The sequence below is a fragment of the Mauremys mutica genome, chromosome 13 (assembly GCF_020497125.1).
Source record: "Mauremys mutica isolate MM-2020 ecotype Southern chromosome 13, ASM2049712v1, whole genome shotgun sequence".
Classification (NCBI taxonomy): Eukaryota; Metazoa; Chordata; order Testudines; family Geoemydidae; genus Mauremys; species Mauremys mutica.
Window position 1 is genome coordinate 15,212,140 of NC_059084.1, and position 25,704 is coordinate 15,237,843.

Genomic DNA, 25,704 nt, shown 5'->3' on the forward strand with positions numbered 1-25,704 from the left:
AGCCCATCTAGGAGGTGCTGTGGAGCCATTTTGCTACAAGAGCAACAGTGGAAGAGATTATAGCTCAGAGAAACAATCTCTCCAGCACTGCTTCCCGTGTGCAGAAGGTGAGCGATCTCTCCCTGGACAAGTGGCCTCATGCAGAAGGGGGGGCGGGGGGGCAAAGAGTGGCTCCACCTCCTCTGACCCTTTTTCATCATCTTTCTCCCTGGAGGATGGGGAAGAAGATGCAAGCAAGTCCCTGTACTCCCCAGAGCACAGGAAGCTCTCCTATGAGATTCCTTTGTACATCCATGCCAAGGGAGGGCAAGGGATGGGGAGAGATTCTTGCTCACCTCTTCAGTCATGCAAACACCTCTGCTGATGTAGCCCTCATGTAGCACCTAAGCACTTTTTATCACTTAAACTGATCTACAAAGCAGAATACAAGGATTGTGTCACCTGTCACCAAAACAGAGCCTTCTCTAAGGTGAATCAGAGTGACAGGAAGACTCCAAGGCCTTTGAATACAAGATGCACCAGAGCCAGAAGGAAGATGATATTTGCCTTACTCCAAGCTTTCAAACTGGAGCAGCTGATTTTGATTCTGTCTTCTGGGAACTATGCAGGTGACTAACTGACCTGACCATGCGATGCCACGGCTGCTCCATGCAAACGTATCCAAGAGAAAGCTTCTATGGCAAGAACAAGAGAACAAAACTCTTAAAGAGCTTCAGAAACAACAGCTTGTGTGTTCATGTTTCCACTCTGAGTTTCAGACTTCAGAGAGAAAAAACCTCAGGCTGTCTAATCTTTTTGCTTTCTAATCCCTTCAAGAGCAGAGTGCCTCATCGGACAGGATGGAAAGGAAAACTTTCCACAGCACAGCTCCAGGTTTAAAGACATACAAGGCTGACTGCCGTCTGGAGTTCTGAAAGTCAAAAGGACACCGTTAGAGATTTATGTACAGGTGATTATACAGCACAAGCCGCTCTGATTAAAGGGAGCTAGCAAATGCAAGAGATGAGCTGAAAGCCAGAGTGCCATGCAGAGAGCTTGTACAACCATGATCTCCAAATAAAAAAAATTGGGAACAGTCAAGTTACATGAACTCTATCTACCAACATCTAAATGGAAGAGTCTCAAAGACCCCAGATCTGCACAAGATTGTGTCATGGTTATTTTTAGTTAAAGTCACGGACAGGTCACAGCTTCCATTAATTTTTCTTTTTTGCCCGTGACCTGTCTGTGACTTTTACTAAAAATATCCATGATAAAATGGGGATCTGCGGGTCCCCACACCGCCTGAAGTGGGGCAGCAGCTAGGGGCTCCAGGGGTTCCCCCACTGCCTGCAAACTCCAGGGGCTGCCAGAGGCACCAGGTACACTGCAGCTCCCTGCCCTCGTGGGCAGCAGAGGACCCTGCAGCTCCCCACCACCTGAGGCTGAAGTCACAGCGGTCACTGGAAGTCATGGATTCCGTGACTTCTGCAACCTCCGTGACTAAAGCGTAGCCTTATGTACAAGTCACCTTATAATAGGAAGGATTTTTAGAGAACCACCTCAGGTCACCACAACTTAGAAAGATTGTCTCTGTCGTTCATTATTCATATATCTGTGATAATCCATGGCTGTGTGTACAAACAGACACCATAAACCTCAGCCCTAAAAATTAAAAAAAAATGTAAAAGACCCACAACATGGGGAATAGCATTCAAGAAAACTGGCTCCAGAAACATGGGCTTCAGACTTAAGGACCTTACTTCTTTCTACTCGTGGGCAGCGGGTATAATAGGCAAAGGAAGGCAGTGCCTCCCCTAGCACAGCTGTCCCTGCCATCTGGTCCATGGTGCTCCCTAGCCCTGCCCCTTCCCCTCCCTGCTCTGATCCTTCCCCAAGGCTCTCAGGGACTGTCGTTGCCGCCTGGTCAGTCTTCCTCCTCTTCTCTCCCCCATCCCCCTTGGGAGGTCCCCACAGCTGCTGGCTGAGTCTCTCCTCCCCCCTTCCCCCTGGGGCATGGTGTGCGTGCGCCTGCACACACACACACACACACACACACACACACACACGAAGCAGATGAGGGAAATGAGGAGAGGAGCGGAGGGGATCCCTGAGAAACTTTACACAGTGAAAAAGCCTTCCAGAGCAGAGACCTAGTAGCAGATCTCTGAAACTGTTCAAGGGCCATTAAAGTGGTAACGAAGCTGTTTAACAGGCATTTGCCAATGCCCAGGAAGCCTTTGGCCACATTCTGCTGGCTTTTATATTGTAGGAAAATGTGTTATTGGGGTTAAAAACAGTTTCCAAACGACCCGTCCGTTATTCTCTGTACCCAGCAGAAGTATTTTTGAGTAGCCTCGCTCAAGGAGAAGCTGACATAGCCAGTGAGTTTATTTCTCGATCTAGTCATTTTATACAAACCCAGCTTAAGTAAACGAGTCTGGCAGGGGATTCTGTGTATGAAAAGGGTATGAAACACTTTTTCAAAAGGAGAGATTAGGCTTAAATTTGGTGCAGGTAGCCTGGCTTTTCATCTCTATACAGTATACACTGAACTCCCTGCCACACAGAGGAGAATCCATCTGGCAATTGATCTATAGCTGCTGCTTGTTCGGTTCCCTTGGGGAATGTTATTAGTGCGTTAAAGTGAAAAGGGGGGAGGGTCTTGCAGTGGTGGTGGGGGCAGCAGCAGTGTGAGGAGGTGAGCAGCAGGCCAGCTGCACAGCAGGTGGGCGTGGGCCTCGTGTGGAGGGGGAGAGTTGGCGGGAGGGTGAGGAGGCGAACAGTAGGCGGGTGGGGGAGGAGGTCAGTGGAGGGGGGAACCTCATGGGGAAGGGGGAGAGGTGAGCGGTGAGTCAGCAGTGGGTGGGAGCAGGGCCTGGGGCAGAGCGGGGGTGGAGTGTGGGAGGGGCCATAGGCGGAAGAGGTGGGACAAGGAGCTAGCCTCCCACAGGGTAAGTTTCTCCCACCACCCATGTTTCTACTCCCCTCTTCACTCACTCTAGCATTGGCCTTCTCTGCTCTAGCCTGCCATACAATCTGGCCTCTGTTAGTTCAAGAGCCTTCTCCTTTGCAGCTCATGTCTTTACCAACTCTACGCCTCATTTGAAGACCAATCTGTTCTCACTAGTTGTACCCTTTAACTTTTTCCTTTTGAATTCTGTTAGTCAAGGACACTGCAAGATGCTGAGGCCTCCCGAGAGGAGCTGAGCATACTCACCCCAATAGGAACTATGGACATTTAGTGCATTGCAGAACCTAACCCATAGCATCCTCTTTTACAGAAACGCAATGGCTCCCAGGGCTCCTGGGGAATGTAGCCACTGTACTTCTCCAGAGAAGGGTTTGCATTGTGCCCCCTCACCTCCTTCAGAGTGGTTAGCACTTCCAGGGTATTAGCAAGGAGACACTCGCATCACTCAGCAGGGCTGAAGTATCGCAACAGTGCTAGGCCCCTGCACAAGAGAAAGCGAAGGTTCCTTGTACCCTACTTCCCCCTTAGCATACCCACACTATGAGACCCCAGACCTTTCCCTGTTCACCACCACCACACTCTTCACTTGCAGCAAAAACCTCATAGGACTGCTCTCGTGAGTGGAATTACAGACACTCCAGCTCCAGCTCCAGTTTCGCCCAGCTCTGATCACCTCATCTTTCATTTGTGCAGAGATGAAACAGATGGTCTCTCTTTACGGATATAAAACTTGATAGTACAAAGGCCAGGACATCCCCCATAGAGAGCAGGGATAAAATTCAGAAGAAGCCCATCATACTGATACAAGATTAAAGGTTTCAAATGATATCCCTTCTCATCACAACAGACTTTAAAATAGTTTTGACTTGCATGATGCAATCTCAAGAAACCATTGACTCTTTCATTGGTGAAGAAAATAAAACCTAGCTAAAGAATTTTTTTAATAAAAAGCACGGATTTAAATTTTATGTGATAATTTAAGAGATTAAGCAACTGTGATGGTTTGGGGTTCAACCCAGACCAGTAAGAGGTTGTGTTACCACCTTCCCTGCAATGCTGACTGCCTTAAAATGCTATCTTGCTAGGGCTCACAGCCCTCACATAAGCATTCAGGTCAACCCCGGGCTTCCACCACCCAGTCACTTTTTGATGAGTGACCCCAACACCTCCCAGTCCTGAACTGTCTGCCAACGTGTCCAGCTTTCTCCTGGAACAGTCCCAGAAGTCTGTTGCTCTTTTAAAGAGATGGTATACTGCAACCTGTTAGTTTAACTGGGATTAGCATACACTTCCATTCAATCAGTGTACAAAATTGGTTCACAGTGAAAAAGTGAAACAAATTTAACAAAAAGACATAGGATTAAGTGATACCAAGTATAAGGAAAAAAGATAGAAAGGGTTACTGTGACGTTTCACTTCATGTTCTTTATGAAAATATGTTTATGATAGGAATATGACATAACTGGGATGTACTTTATGCAAGATGCGTCTTGTAAAATATCATTGGAAAAGTTATAATTTACTGAATGTGATTATCCAATTTGTATGCATGTCTCATTTCTGTATCTGAAGTTAGGAATATGGACTATGTAACCATTACAACTGTATGTGTACTGGGAAGACACCCACCGGACGACAGGCCATCAAATCTGATGAGCCATCAGGAAGGAACAAAACCATGATGACACTAATCTCTCTCCCTCCTGGGAGGTGTCTGGGGACATAAAACTGTGACACTACTAGGTCAGGTGGTCTTGTCACCTGATACTAAACATTACCTGGGAGTTCTTGTAACTTCCCACTGGAAGGGAAGGGTGGGGGGGTCAAGTTTGGGAAACAAATGATTCCTGCCTTATGTTAATCCTATTTAAGGGTGGGCAGGAAGGAAAACGGGACTCTTCTTCTCCATGGCCTGTCTGCCCAAGAAGAAAGACTGCTAAAGCCACCTGAAGGGATAGCGGTGGGGAGTCCAGACTGAGACAGGGGTCCAGTCTGAAAAGAAATATAACTGGAACTCTGAACCACAGAATCTTTGCAACCTGCCTAAAATAACATTTAGGGTAAGAAATGCCATTGTGTAACCTGTTTCTTAAGTATATTGAGTTTAGCTGGTGTATTCTGGATTATTGGTTCAGTAATCTGCTTTGTTCTGTCTGTTATCTCTTATATTAACTTGAAATTCACCTTTTGTAGTTAAGAAACTTATTTCTTGTTTATATTATAAACCCAGTTTATGTAATTTCTAACTGGGGAGAGGGGGCAAGAAGTTGTGCATCTCCCTCCACATTGAGGGAGGGGGCAAATTTCATAAAACCTTTTGGTTTGTACCCCTTAAGGGGAGAGGACACCAGAATGTTGGGGCCAGCCCACCAGCATGTGTGCTACACAGCCCTGAGGTGTGTGCTACACAGCCCTGGTTCAGCACCTCTGACACCACCAGCCTGTCTACAGCCCCACTTTGGATTCCACCAGCCTTGGTTAACACACTCCCAAGTCCCAAACTTTCCCAAAACCATGTGTTCTGCAATGTCCAGCCCAATACTAGAGAGCTCAGAGAAATAATACAGTTTGTTTGTTCCTAAAGATACCAAAACACATCACAGCTTATTAACTTAACAGGAGTGAATATACCTTTTCCTTTAAACACAGCACCGTAAAATAAAACAAATTGGTTAGCATCACATATTTCCTATTGTTAAGTAAAAGGAATAAAGTTACAAAGGGTTACAAGCAAATAAAAAGTAAAAACACGCATCTAAAAGTCTAAACCTTAATCTAGCAAGATACAGGCTTTGTTCAAGATGGTTTCTCTCACCAGTCAGTAATTCTTCTTCTCAGCCATGGCTGACTTTTCCTCAGTCAGGACCTTTCACAAAAGTACAAGGTGCTGGCTTCCCTTGTCTTCTTAGCTGAAAGATCTTTCTTTGCCTAAGCAAGTTTCTCATCTATATTCAGTTCCAGAGACTTCAACCCCTGCTTGGTTAAAAGGACCCAACTTTCTCAGCTTGATCTTGTACAAAGATTATTACAATAGGGATGTGAATACAGGGGTGCTTAATGTCACAGTGTAGTATGTCATGCCTAACAAGAGTCATGGACACAGAATAGCAAGGCACCAGTGGCCCCTGGTGTCACAGTTGCACCAAATTCTCACAAATAAAATTCAGGCAGAACTTGATCTAACAATCCTATGAAATTCCTCAAAGTATTTAATTTACATTTATCTGCCACAAACCACCGCTAACCGAATGGCAATTCTCACCTCCACCACATGATACATTGTATAGATCTACAGATAGAAGAGCCTCCAGCCTGGAAATATCAGGGCATACTTGAAATAATAGATTTGAGAGATTTTCAAGCCAAAATTCTTCTCCAGAACATTTCCAAGCAGGAACTGAAATATAGTGTCTGGTGGGATTTGAAGGTAGTTTTATATTAACACTTGAAGATATAAGGGCCTTGATTTTCACAAGCCCCAATCACCAACATGAAGTCATTGGGAAGGGCACTAAGCCCTTCTGAAAACCCAGGTGCAGAATCTCAAAATAGTCAGAGAAGATTGGGAGTCAAAATTCCCAGGTTCTATTCCAAGTCTACTGCCAACTTACTCTGTGGCTTTATGTAATCCACTTCACCTCTCTGGGACTCAATTTACTCAAAACATAAAACCAAGACCTACCTGCCTCACAGGGGTCATCATCGGAATCTATTTGTAAGCTTAGTGATCCACAAATCATATGATGCTATAGAAATGCATATTACAACTAAAGTATTAAAAACACTAAGTGAAAGGTAACTGTCCTTTTGTTAATGGCAAAGGAACTACATAAATGCTGTGCAGCACTCAAGAATAGCTAGAAATTAAAACATGATCATGTAAAGAATTTTTATGTTTAAAGTCTCCATCCGCTGTATGGAAATTGCTCCCGCTGTATGCTGGTGTAACTCAGAACAGAATCAGGCCCAACATGTACAACTACACCTGCAGAATAATATAAATAAATAAAAACTTTGCTACATCACAAATCATGTGAATTTCTGACTCATTTCCAACAAAGAATATGCTCACATTTACAGAAAGGATTCACCTACATCTCAAACTTCAGTTAGGCGACTGATGATAGTTACCTTGGCGACATTTAAAAATCCATTGCCGGGCTCCACTGGCAGCACTTCATAACACATTAAGCTGCCTAGGAGAATAAATCATCACACCGCTCAGAAAACAACTTCCATGACAGCTCTGGCCTGTCCTAGACTAGCAAGAGCTATACCAGTAAACCCTCCTAGTGAAGATAGCTTATACCAGCAAAAGAGTGCTTTTGCCAGTATAGCTTCTACCATCAGCTCCACCAATGAAAAAAAGCTATGCTGACGAAAGGCTTTTTTGCGGTATAACTGCATCTATACTAAGGCTTTGGCCAACATAGTTTTGTCGTTTAGAGGTATGGATTTTTCACACTCCTGGCAGACATTGCTACGCTGCAGAAACTTTTCATTATAGACCAGGCCTTAAGGCACAGAGAAGATGCCAGAGATCCCAAGGTTTCAGACAGTGGTGTATGGGTAGAGAAAGTCCAGATGACAGTGCTGATGTGGTTTTGAAACTCATATTGAGTCGTACGTCAGTGAATATTCACTGCTTGTGCTACATATGTTTAGATATTGAAAAAGGCACTAAAGTGGATTATAGAACAGTGGTTCTCAAAGCCGGTCCGCTGCTTGTTCAGGGAAAGCCCCTGGTGGGCCCGGACAGTTTGTTTACCTGCCACGTCCGCAGGTTCAGCCGATCGCGGCTCCCATTGGCCACGGTTCGCCACTCCAGGCCAATGGGGGCTGCGGGAAGCGGCGGCCAGCATATCTCTCGGCCCATGCCACTTCCCACAGCCCCCATTGGCCTGGAGCAGCGAACTGCGGCCAGTGGGAGCTGCAATCGGCCGAACCTGCGGACGCTGCAGGTAAACAAACCGTCCTGGCCCGCCACCAGTGGATTTACCTGACGGGCCGCTTGCCAAAGGTTGCTGATCCCTGTATTAGGGTTTCTGACAAGAAAGCAAGAAATCCCCAAAATAGATGCAACCAAGAGAAATTGTACTTTATAAATGTAAATCATATGCTTGATTTTTAATCCTGGAAGGCACTTAGATACCACAGTGATGATATCTGCATAAGAATCTAACAGTAGTCTACCAATAGTAGACATTGTACAGAGATGGATCTGAGCCACAATGTTCACATCTAGATACAAGCTCTCCATAAGAATAAGGAAGCTAGGCCCCATCTATGGTCAGTAACTTGTATGGCATGCTTGGATAAATAGACTAAATATTTCGCTCAAATCCTTGCTCCTTTCTTCCCACCCCTCATTCAAGACTCCCACTGATTTTAATAGGAGTTCCACCTGAGTTAGGACTGGGTAAAAATGAGCAAGGTTTCAGGAACTGGTCCATGTACTGCAGATTCAGTGGCTAGGCCCAAGTGTAATGCTCACAGATCCCGGTCATCGGCAGGCAGGCTCAAACCGGAGACCTCTGAAGCTTGGCGTGTGCCTCTACTGCATGAGCTAAAAGCCACATGCCTCTTATTCAAGCCTGTAGCAGATCCATTAATCTTTAGGTGGGCTAGGTGCCATTAGAGGGGGACAGAGCGCCACACACCAAGCAGGCATGGGTTACACAAGCAAATACTTATTTTACAAAAATGAAACCGATTTGAAGCAGGATCATCTATAGCTGAGGGGACTAAGATCCTAATCCAATGGCCATTTAAGTCAACGGGAGTGTTTCCATTCTAAATCCTAGAATCCTGATCATACTTCCTTAGTTATGCTCTCCCCACCTTGGATTTAAGACAATTTAAAAATACTAAAACCAAAACACAACAACCTTCCAGAATCCTAAAAGTTTCAGGCAGAAAAGAGCTTCAGATTATATTTCAGTTACCTCCAGATATTAGCATTTCAAAGGACTTTTGTCCAACACACAATACAAGTTTTCTACTACCTTAATTTTACCTAGTCAGTCAATCTGAATTCAAAAATCACCAGATGGTTTTATTTGAAATACAAGCAAGTTCCATACCTTTCTAGCTATGCAGTCTTGAAAAGGTACAATGTTCTGTTTATTGATTCAACATACATACGTGGGTGGTTTCACTTAAAAAAAAAAAAAGACCCCAAAACTAATATTAGGTATTGTGTGTTACAAAGTAAACTTTTTCACTTATAAAACAAGCTGTTTCTATAGAAACTAATCCTTTTCTAGCAACACATTTCACATTGGGGTTGCTATAGAAACAGATCCAGAGAATTATAGAAATGTGTACAGTAAATAAATTCTCAATAGCTCTGTTTCCCCCTATTACCCCACCCACAGTTTCTACCTAGGGTATCTTAATTTCATTTATTCTTCAAACACTTAAGTATGCGGAACATTTCCCAGAATATAATTCTGACTGTGTAGCACTTGAATTCAATTCCACATCTTTCTTTAGTAAAGAAAATGCTCAATTCTGAATAAGGGAGTACTTCTGGAGTAGAGTCAGATAATAAGCCCAGCATTCACTGGAGCTATTACTCAGAAGGACAATAATGAAGCATCTAGGTCTTCATAGAACAAATGGTATTATCTGGCAGGCTGAGTACCTCTAAATATCAACCAGAAAGGCAAAAACTCCATATAATAAATTTTAAAAGTTAACCAAGACTGTGTTTTACCTTGTAGAAACGTTAAGGCATTGCTAGTAGTTATGGCAGGGAAACTCATGCAGCGAAGAGGACTGAATCCCATTTTTAATTATGGTTCATGGGCATATGTTTAGGACTATATGCTATCATCAGTCATGGCTGAACTCCCACTCACATCAAGGAAAGGTGTGCGTAAAGATCAAGCCTACAATTTGATGTTTACATAGTATGAGATATTGTTTTTGTTCAGTACCTTGTTGTTGCATTCAGTAGCACCCATGAACTCACCTTTAGAAGAACTACTATTTCTGCTTCTCATCTTTCCAAATCCTCCTTTCTTTGTTCTGCTGTCTCTTCCCTGCCTTTGTTTCTCTCCTCCTTTCCCACCTCCCCACCTTCATTTCCTTCCTGGTCTACAGTCTCAATCTCTTCTCTTTTCTGTCTGCTAAAATGGATCAGCAGTTAAATAGTTAATAAAAGTGTCTTTGTAAGGCTGTAGAGAAGCTCCTGAAGAGATGAATGCAGGATGATGTCGTTCGCACCTGCCATTGCTTCCAGCGGTTTATAGACTCAGGAAATCAACACCATCTCATTTTACACTTAGTTCACACATAGAAAGTTATCTTTGCAACAGTGAAGGATAGAAGCTTGTTCTGCACTTAAATGAAAGTTTGGATCCTGCAGAATCCAATTATGACATGCAGGCCATGTAATATACATCAAGTGAGGTGTATAACCACTGGGCGCAACTGTAATATAAATATTAAATGTTTTTTCCCTCCTCTTTCTAACTCTTTCAAAATCTCCATCTCACTGGATCCTAGGGTCTAGTAGACCTGTGCAGAATGGTCTCGTTGGCTGAGTTACCTCAAGGCAAGCACAGCTCTCTAAGTTCACATAGACTTAATTTCAAACAGATTGTCTAATGAACCCCACAAGAAAGCCAGGAAGGGAAGAGTCCAATCCAAACCCACAGCACTTACAAGCTATAATAGCCTCACTAAAGAAGAGGGATATGAAGTCTCACTAGACCCAATTAGACATTACGTCTACACACTAAAGAGTTTTATATATGTTCATCTGATTCAGGGTTCCTGCTGAACTTTTTTTAAAAATAAAGATTGAAGATCTTCGGTTCAGTGCATGTCTAATTGACAAATACTGCTATTTACTCAACGCTGTTCCAAATTTCTATAATATTCCATGAGTTGAGGAACGATACATGATTTGCACACTAGGAACATTTAAGTAACAAAAGCCTTTCCATACAGCACAGACATATGCGTTAGGTCATAAACGCCCCCAAAAGAAAGAGAATATAAGATCAAAAGGAATCCAAGAGATCTCCTCAGTAACAGAGTCTTTCCTGAGGCCACAACCTCTCATCTAGAGTTTCCTATGGGGATCTGAATTATTTCAGTCAGACATCAATAGGGTCTAATCAATACAAAGATAAAAAACTCATACCTGAATCAGAACTAAGAACTATACCTCCCTTAAAGGTACAGTTTCCCAATTTGTCAGCATATCACAGCAAACGACTCCCCCAAAATGTCAAGCAGGAAAAAGAAATCACAAGAGCAAACATTTGATGCTAATAATATTCAGAGTTGTATTTTAATTAAACTATGAAAGATGTGTTAGCTCTTCTTAAGGATAATTTTGGCATTCAAGGTCACCTTAAAAACATGACTGGCGTAAGAATCACCATCACTAGAAATGACCCTGAGCCAGCAAGTTTGGAAAGAAACCCAAACCTCCCCAATATTCAAGTATGCTCAGATCTGCGGTTTTTCATAGATTCATAGATTCTAGGACTGGCAGGAACCCAAGAGGTCATAGAGTCCAGTCCCTTGCCCTCATGGCAGGACCAAATAGTGGGGTGTATTGGTTGGGGTTGGATGAGCTTAACTCTACCTATAACACGGGTTTCCACATAGCAATGTGTGTTGCTACGGCCACCATATCAGGTTGCCAACCTGGTTTTTGCCATTTTGAAGTCCAGCCACTAATGGGCCAGATTCACAGGGCCGCCCGGCGGCGGTCCAGGTCTTTGGCAGCATTTCGGTGGCGGGGGGCCCTTTAGTGCTGCCAAAGACGCGGAGCGACTGAAGGGCCCCCCGCCGCCGAAATGACCTGCGAGCCCTGGCCCGGCAGCGGTCCAGGTCTTCGGCAGCATTTCGGCAGTGGGAGGCCCTTCAGTCGCTCTGTGTCTTCGTCAACACTGAAGGCCTCCTCCCCCGCTGCCGAAATGCCGCCAAAGACCCGGACCACCGCCGAGTGAGTACAAGCACTGCAGCTCCCCCGCTTTGCCCCAGGCCCCCTGAATCCTCTGGGCGGCCCTGCAGATTCAGATGTGAAGCTAAGATGATTGCCATGCTGAGGGGGTCAGAATTTAGTTATATTAACTTATACACACTGACAATCCTGCTCTCAATTACTCCATTGTAAATCTGTATACAGTCTATTGAGATCAAAGAGCAAGGTCATTTCATTCCTAAGTTTCAAGTATTTTAATATTTGGCTGTCATAGATAAAACATGAGTTACCCCAGCCCTATATTCATGCCTCTTCTGGAAACAACACCCCTCCATCTAAAGCATTTGGAATACTTTTTTTTTTAAGTCACTCTTCGCCACACCTGTGAAAACCACAGGTAAAATCCAGATCACCTTTCCGTCCTTCCAACCCAGTCCTGAAAATGGATTCCACGAATGCCTTGTCTCTCATAGAGGTTTTGTCATTTACTAACTGCTCTTCCGCTGGAGGATCTCCAGGGCTTGACAGATGCTCTGGACAGGTCTTCAGTAGCAACAGAAGGCCACTTAAGAAATTCTATGCCAGCAGATAACACAAGCACATGTTGCCTATAGAATGGCTGACTCGTCAACCTGAGGTGGCATCCAACTTCTAGGAGAAGGTCTCAGACTTTCACACCTCAGGTCCAAGGAACTTAGAAGTCCTTTAGCTGACCATTGGCATAGGGCCTGAGTCTGCCACCTGGCCTAATTTCTTCTACAGTCAACTTCTCCTCTATGGCAACTGCACAAATAATTTTAAGAAGTGTTGGGGTTTTTGGGGGGGGGTTAGTATTTTTGCTGCTGAAACACAACAAAAGTCTGAAGCAGTCAGTGATTTACACTGCTTATTAAATCGGAGAAATGAGTCTGAATAATTATAGTCCTCCTTGTCCTCAAGTAGGCAATAACCAGTGGCTGTTAGAGACTCACTGAGAAGCAGCAGAAGACACCCATCACAGGAAAAGAGCATAGTTTGGGGCTGGCCACGAATGGGTTCCCCAGGAAGAGAAGAAAAAAAAATACTTCACACGTCCCCCAGCAGTGTGTTCGGGTCCTCTCAGCTGTACATCACTGCAGCAGCTCATCGCAAGTTGCTGGAAGCAAACCCTGTGGCAAAAAATAGCTTTTCCAAATGGCAAAAACAGAAGGTGGCAAACTGTGACATATTCCCAAGCTTGCACACCAACAAAACAGCCTGCAAGCAAATTAAAAATAAAGGGACAACTTAAAATACACAGACTGGAAAGAAAGTTACACGCTTAATAAAGAAACCAACTTCATGCTGACTAATAAGAAAGAAGATTACACTTCCTATCGACAGGCTCCAAAGGGCTGTTTCTGTACGTTTTGAAGGCTAACTGAAGAAAGTTTGGATAAAATTGTAGATAGTCAGGATCTGACTAACCACCTACCTGCTTAACATTACTGCTGGAACTGCAGGCAGGACACAGGTCTCTAAAAAGGAGGGAAGTGGCCCTTTTTAAAGGCCGTGCATTAACCAAACTGTTCTCATGACATTTTGGCTTCAAAGAGCAAAAACTTTGCCAAATCTGCTCACCATATAAGATTTCCAACACCTTGACTTATGGCCAAAGTCACCTCTACTATTGAGACTGAGCCAAAACCTCTCAATAATAGGATACTTCTGACTGGGTAGCAGACCCAGAATCAAAACATTAAGGGCTTTCAGACACGGGGATCTGAATCTGAAACTACCCCAGATAAAGGGATCTGGATCTAAGGTTGTGGGTTTGGCTCATTTCTATTTGTAATCCTGTTAACTGTGATGTTGTTATTATATTGCACCCAGATGTTTACTTGTCTTGAGCATTAATTCGTCTGAGAAGTTGACCTGCAGACAAGCCACCAAGACCGGCTTGTTTCCTAGGTGAAACAAATAGGATAGAGAATTCAGTCCAGTCAATGGCCTGGTTTAACAAGAAGCTTGCCTAAAAGCCCATCCGTGGGGCAACGCTTTATACCACTTTGTCTTTTGGAATTAAATGACCCGTTTCACATCCCAGTGTTTCTACCAACATGGTTCACAATTGCTACACATTCTTAGCTTTCCACCATTCAAGATTCCCCTGCCATGCCTTCAAATTACTAAAACCCCAAATCTGCAAAGACTGGTGTATACGCTTACCTTTATTCGCTGAGAGTAGTCACACTGAAATCAATGATTCTGCCAGCACAGCAAGTACAAATTGCAGGTCGAGGCTTGAATTTGCAAACTCCTCATCCCTCACATCGTCCTCATTCAGTGTCACCAATTCACCCCTGCAAGAAGCAGTTGTTGCCATGAATATATTAACACTGACTTACCCAGTCCCTTTTCCCAGAACAGTTTTGTTTGAGTGCTTGATATGTTCATTAAAGATAGATAAACTTGGTTTACTTACTTCCAGACATTCTTAGACACTGGGGGCTCAAATGTTTAACCCCAACTCAAGTGTTGTTGGGTTTGCATTCTGGTTAGGGAGACTGATTAAGAGTAGCAGAGGGGGAAGGGAGGAAATCAAATTAAGAAGTAGGGGTCAGTATGAAGCAGGGAGCAAAACATTATTGCAAAGAGACTGTGGAAAAGACAAGAAGCAGAGTAGGGAAGTGAGAAGTTTTAATAGGAAACAGAAGCCTATCTGTACCCTATGTATGCCTTTGCCAGCTCAACATTTTGGGAGGGGATCTTCTATCATTAACACAAAGAACATGTTGCCCTTTGGGTAGGAAATGCAGTGCATTGAGTTGTCTTTTTGTTGTTTTTTTTAATTGAAAACACTCTTCTTAGGAAGAATGCAACTTCCCGGGTTTAAGAACCTGAACAAGTTTTGCAAACCCAGAACTAGTTTGAGAAGTTTTCAAATCTCAGATAACAAGGCTCACCCATCCCTGCATCTTGCATTTGAGAACAACAGTGCATGTTGTCTTAAAGGTGAATAAAAGAGTTTGGGAGGTTTTTTTATTATTTATTATTATTATTATTACTACTACTACAACAAAATACATTTTCAAAATCCTTTTAAGATCCAAAATTAGCTGATTTGTTTTGAGTTACAATTAGGGCCTAATCCTCCACCCTTACTGAGGATGGAGACTAAATACATTTTGAACTAAATGGTTGGAAAATCGATTCTTCTACTTACCTGCCAACAGCCAAATACAAGATTTGTGCTTCTCTCATAACAATTAACACATTGTTGTGCCTTTAAATCAAGGCACTAAGGGCCTGAATCTCTCCTGCTCTGTACTTTATGGAGTCATGCACACGTTGACAGTTGTATTTTACACTAACTTGACACAAATATAAATGACCAGCAGCACAAGGGAGCTAGCAGTCAGGTTCTGACTCACTAGTGAGGTTTATAGCTATTAGCTTTATTGATCACATCTGCACTGCATACCTACTCCCACAGCACTCATTAAACTCCAAAACTCCTGTTCTAGAGGCTCCAGGCACAATGTAAAGCCGGGATGGATTCTCTATGGTCAGCCTATTCTTTGGTTGTTCCAAAATCCTGGCCAGGAATTAAGAATGGATGGCCCTACAGCATTGCATACACTGTTACTACTTGAAGCAGTGCAAGAAATTCTGGTAATGCAGCTCTATATATTGATATCCATTAGAATTACATTGTGACTAGCCCATGCATAAATGCATGGCCAGGATGCAAGAAAACTTCTTGATCCCCTCTCGCATGCCCCCCACAAAGACAAAGGACAAGCAGAGTGCAGGGACTTCTCCTTCGGGGCCTGAACTAACAACCACTGAAGTCCGGATCGGGCTGCCAGTGAATGATTAGGTTTGCACATCTGCCCAGGGAGCCAAAGAAGAATTAGAACTATGGTTCCCATTCTCCTCTACATTAGCTCACTCTCTGAGAACCAGGTACAGCAGTGGAAAATAGACTATGGTGCAATTTACTCATTACTCAGCCAGGCTGGCGAGCTCAGGGGGCTTTCTGCCCCCTGGATCTGCACCACTAACAATGTAGAGACATAATTTTGCCCTTGCTGTTGCAGGAGAAGCAGAGACTCTTAAATGCAGGTTTAACAGATAAAGCAAACAAACTGAAAGTTCTGTTTAACCTTTAATATTAATATAGGCATCCATCCATCAGCATCTTTCATTATCCCATTTGTACAAAGCTCAGTGGTATATCACTTAGCATAAAAGAACAAAGCTTCATTTACAAAACAAATATAGTAAACAAAGAACTAATCCTCACAGACCAGAATAAAATCAAATGATAATAATGATGATAATTTTACTGGCAAGCAAGCCACTCAAAGATATGTCTGCCTATACGGAGGCTGATTAACTGACCCTCAGATGGCATCACATGCCAACCAGTGGGCAACAAACCTTCCCAAATAGACAGGCCCGCCAATGTGGGGGGACAAAGGGGACAATTGCCCAAAGGCCCGGGCAATTAAAAGGGTCTGAGGGCCCCTGGCCGCCGGCAGCGGAGCGGGGCTAAGACAGGCTTCCTGCCCACCCTCACTCCACACCACTCCCGAAGCGGCCGGCCCGCCCCTGCAGCCCCTGGGGAGGGGGTCTCTGTGTGCTGCCCCCTCCCCGAGCACTGACTCCGTAGCTCCCATTGGCCGGGAACTGCAGCCAATGGGAGTTGCGGGGACAGTGCCTGTGGTCAGAAGCACACAGAAACCCCCTGGGCCCCCCTGCCGAGGACCCTCTGCCAGAGGGGTGTGCCAGTCGCTTTCGGGAGCTGCCTGAGGTAAGCGCCGATCCCCTGACCCACTCCTGCACCTGAACCCCCTGCCCCAGCCTAGAGCCTGCACCCCGCACCCAAACGCCCTCCCAGAGCTGGCACCCTGCACCCCCTCCCACACCCAAACTCCCTCCCAGAGCCCAACCCCAAACCCTCTCCCACATCCAAAGTTCCTCCCAGAGCCCTCACCCCCTCCCGCACCCAAACGCCCTCCTAGAGCCTGTACTCCACCCCCCCACACACCCCAAATTCCTGCCCTAGCCTGGTGAAAGTGAATGAGGGTTGGGGAGAGCAAGCAATGGGGAGCGCGGACACAGCTTGTGTGTGCGTGGGGGCCCATTGACTGTTCTGCCCTGGAGCCTGGAATTGCTGTCGGCGGGCCTGCAAATAGACAAGAAACATTACTCTCTCCTTCAAGGAATCACAAATAAGGACAGATTGATTGCCCCTTCCAATACACAGAATTGTTCAGCTTTTCCAAACCATCATCGAAACATCTCCCTTATTTGTCAACAACTCAGCCTCAGTCTCTCCCTGAGATTTCCCAATACCAGGATGAGGTTCAACAAACATCACTGCATTGGGAAGGCCTTAATGTTCACATTCAACACTGAATGGATATAAGCACAAATGTTTACATTCTGCTGTTCACACAAATCAGTGTCTGTCCCCCTTCCATGTCCTGGAGATGAGAGTATGAGATTTTCTTTGGGAGAACGACCAGGCTCTGATTCCTGTTGGGTATCAGGTCCCAAATACTTCCTTTGCAAGTCTTCTTATACAGGTTGATGAACATAGGAGCCTAGAAAGTGCCATGATATTTTTTAAAAGCAGCTACTGGAGCCCACCAGAAGAGAAGCAGTTAGGTACAGTGAGCTTGACCCTGTATTCCTCATGAACCTACAGTTCGCATTAAAGTCAGTGGGCGTTTTGGTCATATAAGGAATGCAGGATCCAGCCTATTATGGAACCATAGATATCATTCCATAGTTAAGGCTCCAGTCCTACAAGGCAATCCACATTAGTCTTTACATCCATATAGAGCCCCACTGAAACCCATATAGATCAGCTCACAGGATCGGGCCTTAAAGTTGCAAGAAGCATTTAGTCAGAAGCCTCATTTTTAACCCACTGTTAACTTTCTAATTAGATAGATAGATAGATAGATAGATAGATAGATAGATAGATAGATAGATAGATAGATAGATAGATAGATAAGAGGAAAAGAGCCAGTGAGATTTTGCAGCTTATAAAGTGTGTTTAAAATACAACTACTCCTTTTTATAGAACTCCAAATATATGTCCAGTATTATTGTATAATGAGCTAACAATTTGACAGAATTCTTAAACTAAATGTGATTTCCAAAAGCAGCACTAAAAATAGAGACTATCTGGAGCTGGAATGGATCTAATGGTGATGCCAGGGGAAGCAAGACTAAACATGTTAGTTGTTACCGCAGTAATTTGTTTAAGAACACGTATACTGTTGTGTAGCATGGAGAAGAAAAATTGATTTTCCAGCAGCACTATAAAACATGCCAAGAAACTGCAAACCAAAGCAAAGCACAAACTATGATGAGATAATAAAGCACCCAATATTTCTATATATTTCCATTTATGGAAGGAATTAAGGAATTATTCTACACTTCTCTTGCCTTCCTTTTATGTCCTCTGCTGCAGGTCAAAAGACAAAAACACATATATAAAGGCAGAACTGGAACTCTAAAAGCTTGAATGCTAAAACTTGTGTGCATAAAGAGAGATACAGAAAGTGATTTAGCTGAGATGATAGAACTGGGAACAGAACCAAAAATTACTGATGATGATAATAATGATGATTTGTATTGTAGGAGTGCGTAGGAGCCCCACTCATAGGCCAGGATCCCACTGTGTTAGGTTCTGCACAAACACAGAATGAGAAGACAGACCCTGCCCCAGAAATCTTACAGTCTAATTACTAACCCCCAGTGCTTCTCTTCTAACTACTAGCCAAAGTAATCAGTAAGTACACTGAAGAGAGATATGAAGCTCCTGAATATGCTAAAACACTTCTGTTCCTTTTCTGTTATTAGGGGTCCCGATTTCCAGTTGGTATAACTAAGGGTAGTTTCACGGACTTCAGTGGTCCTACATCACTTTACACCATCTTATAGTCTGGATCTAATACATACCTTAATGCAGAGGTTCCAAACTGTGGTCTAAGCTCCATTCAGGTGGTCTGTGGATAGTTCCTTCTAAGGTGTGCACCTGGGCGGCTGCACACGAGAGAATGAAGGGCCGCCCACCTAATTAGTGGAGCCGTGCAGGTGTAGCTCCACTAATTAGGTGCCTGGACCCTGGAGAAGATGCACATGTAAGCTGAGGTGGTGGCCTTGGGGGGAACAGGAGGTAGGTGGGAAGGGACAGTGGGGTGAGGTGAGGGAAATAAGAGGTAGATGGGGGGGGCAGGGAGGTGAGAAGAGGGGGGAGGGGGAATTTAGGACATGCAGGGCTGCAGCAGCCAGAGAAAGAGGCGACTTGCTCCAGCTCCAGGGTTGCGGCAGCGGGAAGAGAACCTCCTCCTTCCCAGCCCAGCTCAGTGGCTGCCACAGCAGGAGAAAGACTACTGATATTAAAATATGAGTTGTGTGCTTTTATTTATAGAACAAAAACATGTTAATTATTATTTAGGGTTTTTTATATAACACATTATCCAAAGCGCTTTACAATAGTTAGCTAATGGTACAAACAACATTTGGAAAGATCATTAAGTGGTCCGCCAAGACCCTCAGCAATTTTCAAGTGGTCCATGAAAAATAAAAGTTTGAGAACCACTGCCTTAATGCTTAAAGCCATGCTAAAAGTTACGCAGCCATGTGGATGTAAGTTACACACATACCTCGAAGAGGTATCTCAGGAAGGCAGTTGCTACTAAATAACGGATGCAGAGCTAGTACTTGGGATGAAATGAGGATGGGGTTAGCTGTGCACGGGTGTATATAATAGGATTAAGGATTTCATCTTCATGAATTCTCTACTGGTTGGTTAGTTCTTTCAGGGTATTTAACAAGCTTCCAAAGAGCTACATCAATTATATGGCTTAATGCCATTGCGAGATGTTTGCTTCCATCAACCTGCTGATTCATTTCACATTTTATGCATCACTTTTTTTCTTCTCTCCCCTCTCTTTAGTGAATGTTTTTTGGTAAATATTTTTGGCTCATTTATAATTGTGCCAGGAGATGGCGAGTCAGTGCTGGGAACTGAACTCTCTGGGGTTATGACCAACCAGCTTGGTACAGGGCCATGGGCTGAAATGTCAGAATCGCATGAGTGAAGTGGCTCTTGCTGTGATCCAGCTAAGACTTTGCCTGGAAAATGCACCTTTCATTCTTACCACCTCACCCTTTTTGGGATAAGGAGGTCAAAGTATTCAGGAAACAAAGTGGGGAGAGAGGATTGGAAAAACTAGGGGGATAAGGAGTTAATAAGATCTGCCTTAAATTGAATTGAATAAAGGCCCCATTTCCAGGGAGTCTCCCTAGCTTCTAAAGAGTCGCTGATTGAAGAGTTGTATCATGTACAGCAGGGCCAGAAAGCATGCTCTGAGAACTAAGGTCATGCCACTAACATCAGTCACTACTTATGGAGAAGACAGAAGTAACTAGGATGGGACAGAGAAAAAAACAAATCTGATCCATAGTTCTGGTCCTTTAAAACTCATCCTATTCTTCAGGGTGGACTCCACTAAATAACATTGAGCTCCTGTTTTAAAATAAAAACATAACACTCTCTTCCTGAAGAGTAAGTGGAAATTTAACAGCCAGGACTGTAGTTAAAAAAAAAAGTTTCAAGTCATTTATACCAGTGTAGCCAGACCATAGGGTTAGATTAAATTCTATATTTCTATATTGCACCTAGAGGTCACAATTTAGGCTCCATTATGCTAGACACTATACACACACACACACACACACACACTTAGAGACAGACTCTGCACAAAGGGTTACAGTGTAAACAGACAGAGGGTGGGAGGAGAACCCAGAGATGAAGTGTCTGCCCAATGTCATACAGCAGGTTGGTGGTAACCGTGGGATTAAAAAAACAGGTCTTCTGACTCCCAATCCAGTGCCCTGTTCACTAGACTATGCTAGTGCTGACACCGATTTCCTGTGTCTTTGAGCATGTAACTCAACCTGACAATTATCCAGAGTGGCTGCTGCCCTTTTTTCAGATTTAATTGACAACACGCATTGACAGCTTCCAAAATTCCAACAATATCTGGAAAGGTAGGTTTAGAATGGAACATTTGTCCCTGCCCAGGAATTTTTTTTAAATTATGCCACTTCTAACCATGCAGGACCCCAACTGAAATGGATCCAGGGCCCTGTTTCACAGGACCATCATGCACTTGCACAGAAACAGCTCAATCTGTGTTTTTTAAATTTTTGTGCAATGTTAAACACTCTTGCCTGATATGAGTTTCCATCCATCTGCCCTCACAGGACAGAAAATTATAAAGACACCAGGAGTGATCCTGGGGAGTGCTACACACAATTGCCTGAACTGCTGTGATTCATAAAGGATACAGTGTGCAGGTTTATAACCACTATATTTGGAGGAGATGATTCAGAATGGATATTAAACAGGGAACCCAAACATCCAACTGTTGGAGACAGGATACCGGACCAGATGGGACACCCTTCTGATCCATAATGGAAATTGCTTATCTGAATGGGCCAAAGAGTTGTCTGTCTCTCACAGTTTAGTAGCCATGCCCTCCAGATGTCTCCCAGGGTGAGAGAGATCACTCATTTTACTCCCAAAGTTACCTATGCCCCACACATCCCACTGAGTCTAATTTATATCAGAAGTGAAGTTAATGAGGTTGAGGTTATAGTAAGAGGAATGAATCCCACAGCATACACAGTTTCCTGCATGAATAATTTTTTGTGTGTCCCTCCTTTTGAGTCTTTGTCACACATTTAGGCCTTAGAGGGGGTCCATGCTGGGAAGTCTAATAAGGTTCGAAGCCCCATGAACAGGCAGTTGCGTGAGGGCACTAGACTGCTGCTGTCTAGGCAATATACACCTCTAGAGATGTGTTTCTTTTGCTTTGTGTTGCTCTTTATCACCTCCTTTTGGCTGAATCAGAGTCAGGCTCCTTGACTAGGAGGTTGACTTGGCATGTGGAGTAAAACTGGGAAGATCCTGCTAATTCCCTCCAAGAGCAAGAGGATGCTTTAGTTGTAGATACAAGGTATTGGTATGCTACAGTCGTTGTAACAAAGCAGCTTATTTCTCCAGTGTAATTTATTGCAGACTCTCACTATAATAACTAGTGCCTCAAGCTTCCTCTGCAATGGCACAGTCTGGCATCAGATGATATTCTCTCATCTAGCTCAGAGATCTGAATGCACAATCCAGCTCTCAGGGACATCAGAAGGATTTGTGATACTCCTTGGAGGACTGTAGGTCCATAAACCAGCGAATTATTACAGCAAAACATAAATACAGTATTTTCATCCATGACAGATACGATGCTGTTCACAGTGTACCTACGAACATCATACCCATCTCGCTGAGATCAGCAATCAGAACGTCTCAAAGACACAAAGTGCTCCTCAACATTTATAAATTAAGTAGTGCATTCAAAACTGAAGTGTAATTAACAATGATAACAAGAAACTGAAATTGAGTAACTGGCTGTCAGTTCTTTGCTAAATTTCCAGTTTAGATGGCAAGCTACAAAGATAGTCACATTAAAAAGAAAGAGCTCAGTATAATTACTTCTTATATGGACCCAAAATGTTGTTTTATGGATACTGTTTAATTTTTATGCAGCTCTTCATTCATCAATACACCCACACGAACAGATCACAGATGATGTGCACCCCCGAATAAAAGATCTCCAGAAAACTGAGATACTTTTTGTGTATTTTTAAAGTAACACACAATATCCAAAGCTACCAATATTATCATGATGAATGAGGATCAGTCAATGGGTAAACTTTTCAAAAGTGTCTAAGTGATTTAGGAGCCTAAAATCCCTTTTTTGAAAGTGACTTAGGTACTTGGAGCCCAATTTTAAAGGGATTTAGGCACCTAAAGATACAGCTATGCATTTAGTGGGATCTTCAAAAGCACCTGAGGAGCTCAGCTCCCAAAAGTAAATGGGAGTAAGGCCTAGTCTACACCACAGACCTATATTGCTATAACTACATTGCTTGGGGGCGTGAAAAATCCACACCCCCTAAGCAACGTAGTTATCCCGGCCTAACCCCCTGTGTAGACAGTGCTATGTAGATGGGAGAGGTGGATTAACTATGCCCAGGGCAGACGCTCTCCCGTCAGCATAGTAACATCCTTACTAAAGCGCTACAGCCACGCAGCCACTGTAGCATTGTACGTGAAGACAAGCCCTAAGTGCCTACATCACTTTTGAAAATGAGACATGCTCCTGAGTCTCTTAGGCTCTTTTGAAAATTTTAGCCAATATTCCTGTTATGGGCCTGATCCAAAACCCATTGAAGTCAAAGACAAAGACTCACATTAACTTCAATGGGTTTGAACTAAGCTTCAAATGCCTTTTATAAAGAATTCATAAACTACCACAAATGATCATGCCGGCCTAAACCATGGCCTGCAAGCCCACTCCAGTTAGATACAAATTTCTTTATTCTTACAATATTAAAAGATTGGCTAACTAGTCTTTCTCTAGGCAAGTCAAACATTTAACAGCTACCGGAGCCTGTACACATTTGAGAAAGTTTAAACGAAAACCCCAACTCTGATTTTTGTAGAAAGGACTATTGAAAATAAATATGAGACCTATCAGATCCCATAAACTAAGCAGAGTCAGGTCCAGTCAGTACTTTGCTGGGGTGAGGGAGCTGTCAAAAACCATCCTGATTCTCAGAGAGCAATTACTGGTAATTCAGTCTGTGGCAAACCGTCTAGTGAGTTACCACTGAACCAATTCCCAGCACAGTATGTCGGAGCAAGGAGCTGTCAGAGGGGCCATTGTTTAGAAAAGGGCCAAATTCTTTATAGTCAGGCATGTTGGCAGGTTTAAAAAAATAAAGTTTTGGGGTCTGGAGTTCTGGCCAAATTCCAATTTGGGAAATTATAATCTACCTACATTTCTTTTATCGTTTCAGCTGCTTTGTATTCTTCACTTCCTGTCCAAATTGTGTAGTGTTGCTGCTAAACGAGATACCACATTGCACCCTAGAGCTGATGGCAGTTCACTGATGTCTGAAGTGACAGTAACCAAGCATTCGTGTAGATGTACATGGATAGCCTAGAGACTGCCCCTAACATTAAGACCGTTCATCAGGCTACCAACACCAGCATAAAAATCATGACTATAATGTTTTATCAGTACATCAGTCAGACCTGTAATGAAAGCAACCCACTCAAACTGGACATTCAGTTGATACCCAATGTAAAAATACTTCATTCCCAAAAAGAACAAAATAAGGTAGAGAATTAAAATGTTAAGCATGTCCACTTCCCCAGGGACCACTTGATATCCTTTATTATTCTGGTAATATGCTTATTATAACTCCTTTTCAGATCATTTTCTCAGGCTAATAGCTCCCCTATTACATCCAATCCTAGAATCTACAAAGAGCAGTGACAGGTTTAATACACTGAATGGTTTTGGGTCATTTTCATTCCCTGAACATAAAGGACATTAAGTGGCACAGTTACACCAGGGCTTTCGTTTTTGTATAAGTCATCTCAAGCAAGGGGAAATATTTGCTTCAGACATATTATACCAAGTCAACACAAATGTCTTGTAAACTGTAGGCCTCACACTGCATCCTTTATGTGCCCATTGAAATCAAGGAACTTTTGTGTGCACCAGAAATGCAGAATTGGACACTCTGTATTTTCATCTCATATGAGATGTGAATACAGTATAACATATGAAAATACTTTTTACTGCATTATATCGCTGGCTCTACAGCTGCTTAAAAGTTATTTGTCGAATGATGGATTTGATTGAACAGCAATATTTGATGATTAAATAATATGTTCACTTTTGCTTTATTGACTAGCTCTATTGAACAATCACATGTGATATTTTGCTACACAGGCCAAATTTTGAGTGGGGTCTCCAAAACTGCATTAATTATAGGTGTAAGTGCATCAGCTCATGCTGGGTCATGCACATGGGTACTGGCACATAAAGAGCCATCTTTTCAGACCTCTGCTTGTTCAAAGTCATAGGCACAAAAGTTTGCCAGTTTGTGATTACATTTATTGCAGTTGTGCATGCAAGTGAGGAAAAATATGCATGCATATGACAAATTATTAGTCTAACTGCTGTTTTTTCTATACATACCGACCATGAGTATATGCATTACTGCATTAAATGCACATACTATTAAAAACCCAGATCTTCCAAAGCTTTCAGCATGTCCTTAACTTTAAACACATGAGTAGCCCTATATGCTATGTTGAAAGTTAAATGCATGCCCAAGCTTTTGCAGGAGCAGAGCCTAAGTATTCAAATACATTCATGTTTTTGAACATACATTTTCACACACAGGAATCTGAAATTATGTCCCCAAATTGCCATGATAGCAAAAAGGAGAGAGGGTTGCACATAAGTATGTTATACACTGAATTGATAGAAGCATTTCTGAAAGCCTTTTTGAAAATCTGAACCACATTTGCTTTATTTCTGTTTACTTTATACACCATTAAGGAAACAAAAATAGCATGGAATATGCGTAATATGTAGCAGCACTGAAATCAGTCTCTTTCATTTGCATTATTATTTTAAACATCTGAGGTATATTTTTATGCAGTGGAAAATAAATGTTACTTTCACGCCATTTGAGCTCATTTTTCTACTTTTCTGTGATAAACTATTCTTTTAATTGATAGTTTTGAAAAGAGACTGAAAAGCTATTTTCTGCAGACTGAAACATCATTGTCAAAGTAAAATGAAATCTCCAAGCTCCACAAATCTAGGATTATTTGTAAGCATAAGTGTCTGAAGAAATTCCTGTGCTGTTCTGAACCCATGCGGCAGGTAGC

General features: G+C 43.1%; 2 long non-coding RNA genes across 2 annotated transcripts in view; one reads left to right on the forward strand and one right to left on the reverse strand.

Moving 5' to 3' along the window:
* The window catches only part of LOC123348791, a 56,271-nt gene that overhangs the window by 13,019 nt on the left and 17,548 nt on the right, over positions 1-25,704 (forward strand). The gene's annotated exons all lie outside the window — the stretch shown is intronic.
* LOC123348789 lies at positions 12,337-15,316 on the reverse strand. The gene is made up of 3 exons (XR_006573257.1): positions 15,085-15,316; positions 14,088-14,221; positions 12,337-13,136 (listed from the first exon to the last, which is right to left on the reverse strand). It is a non-coding gene; the product is annotated as an uncharacterized LOC123348789 (long non-coding RNA).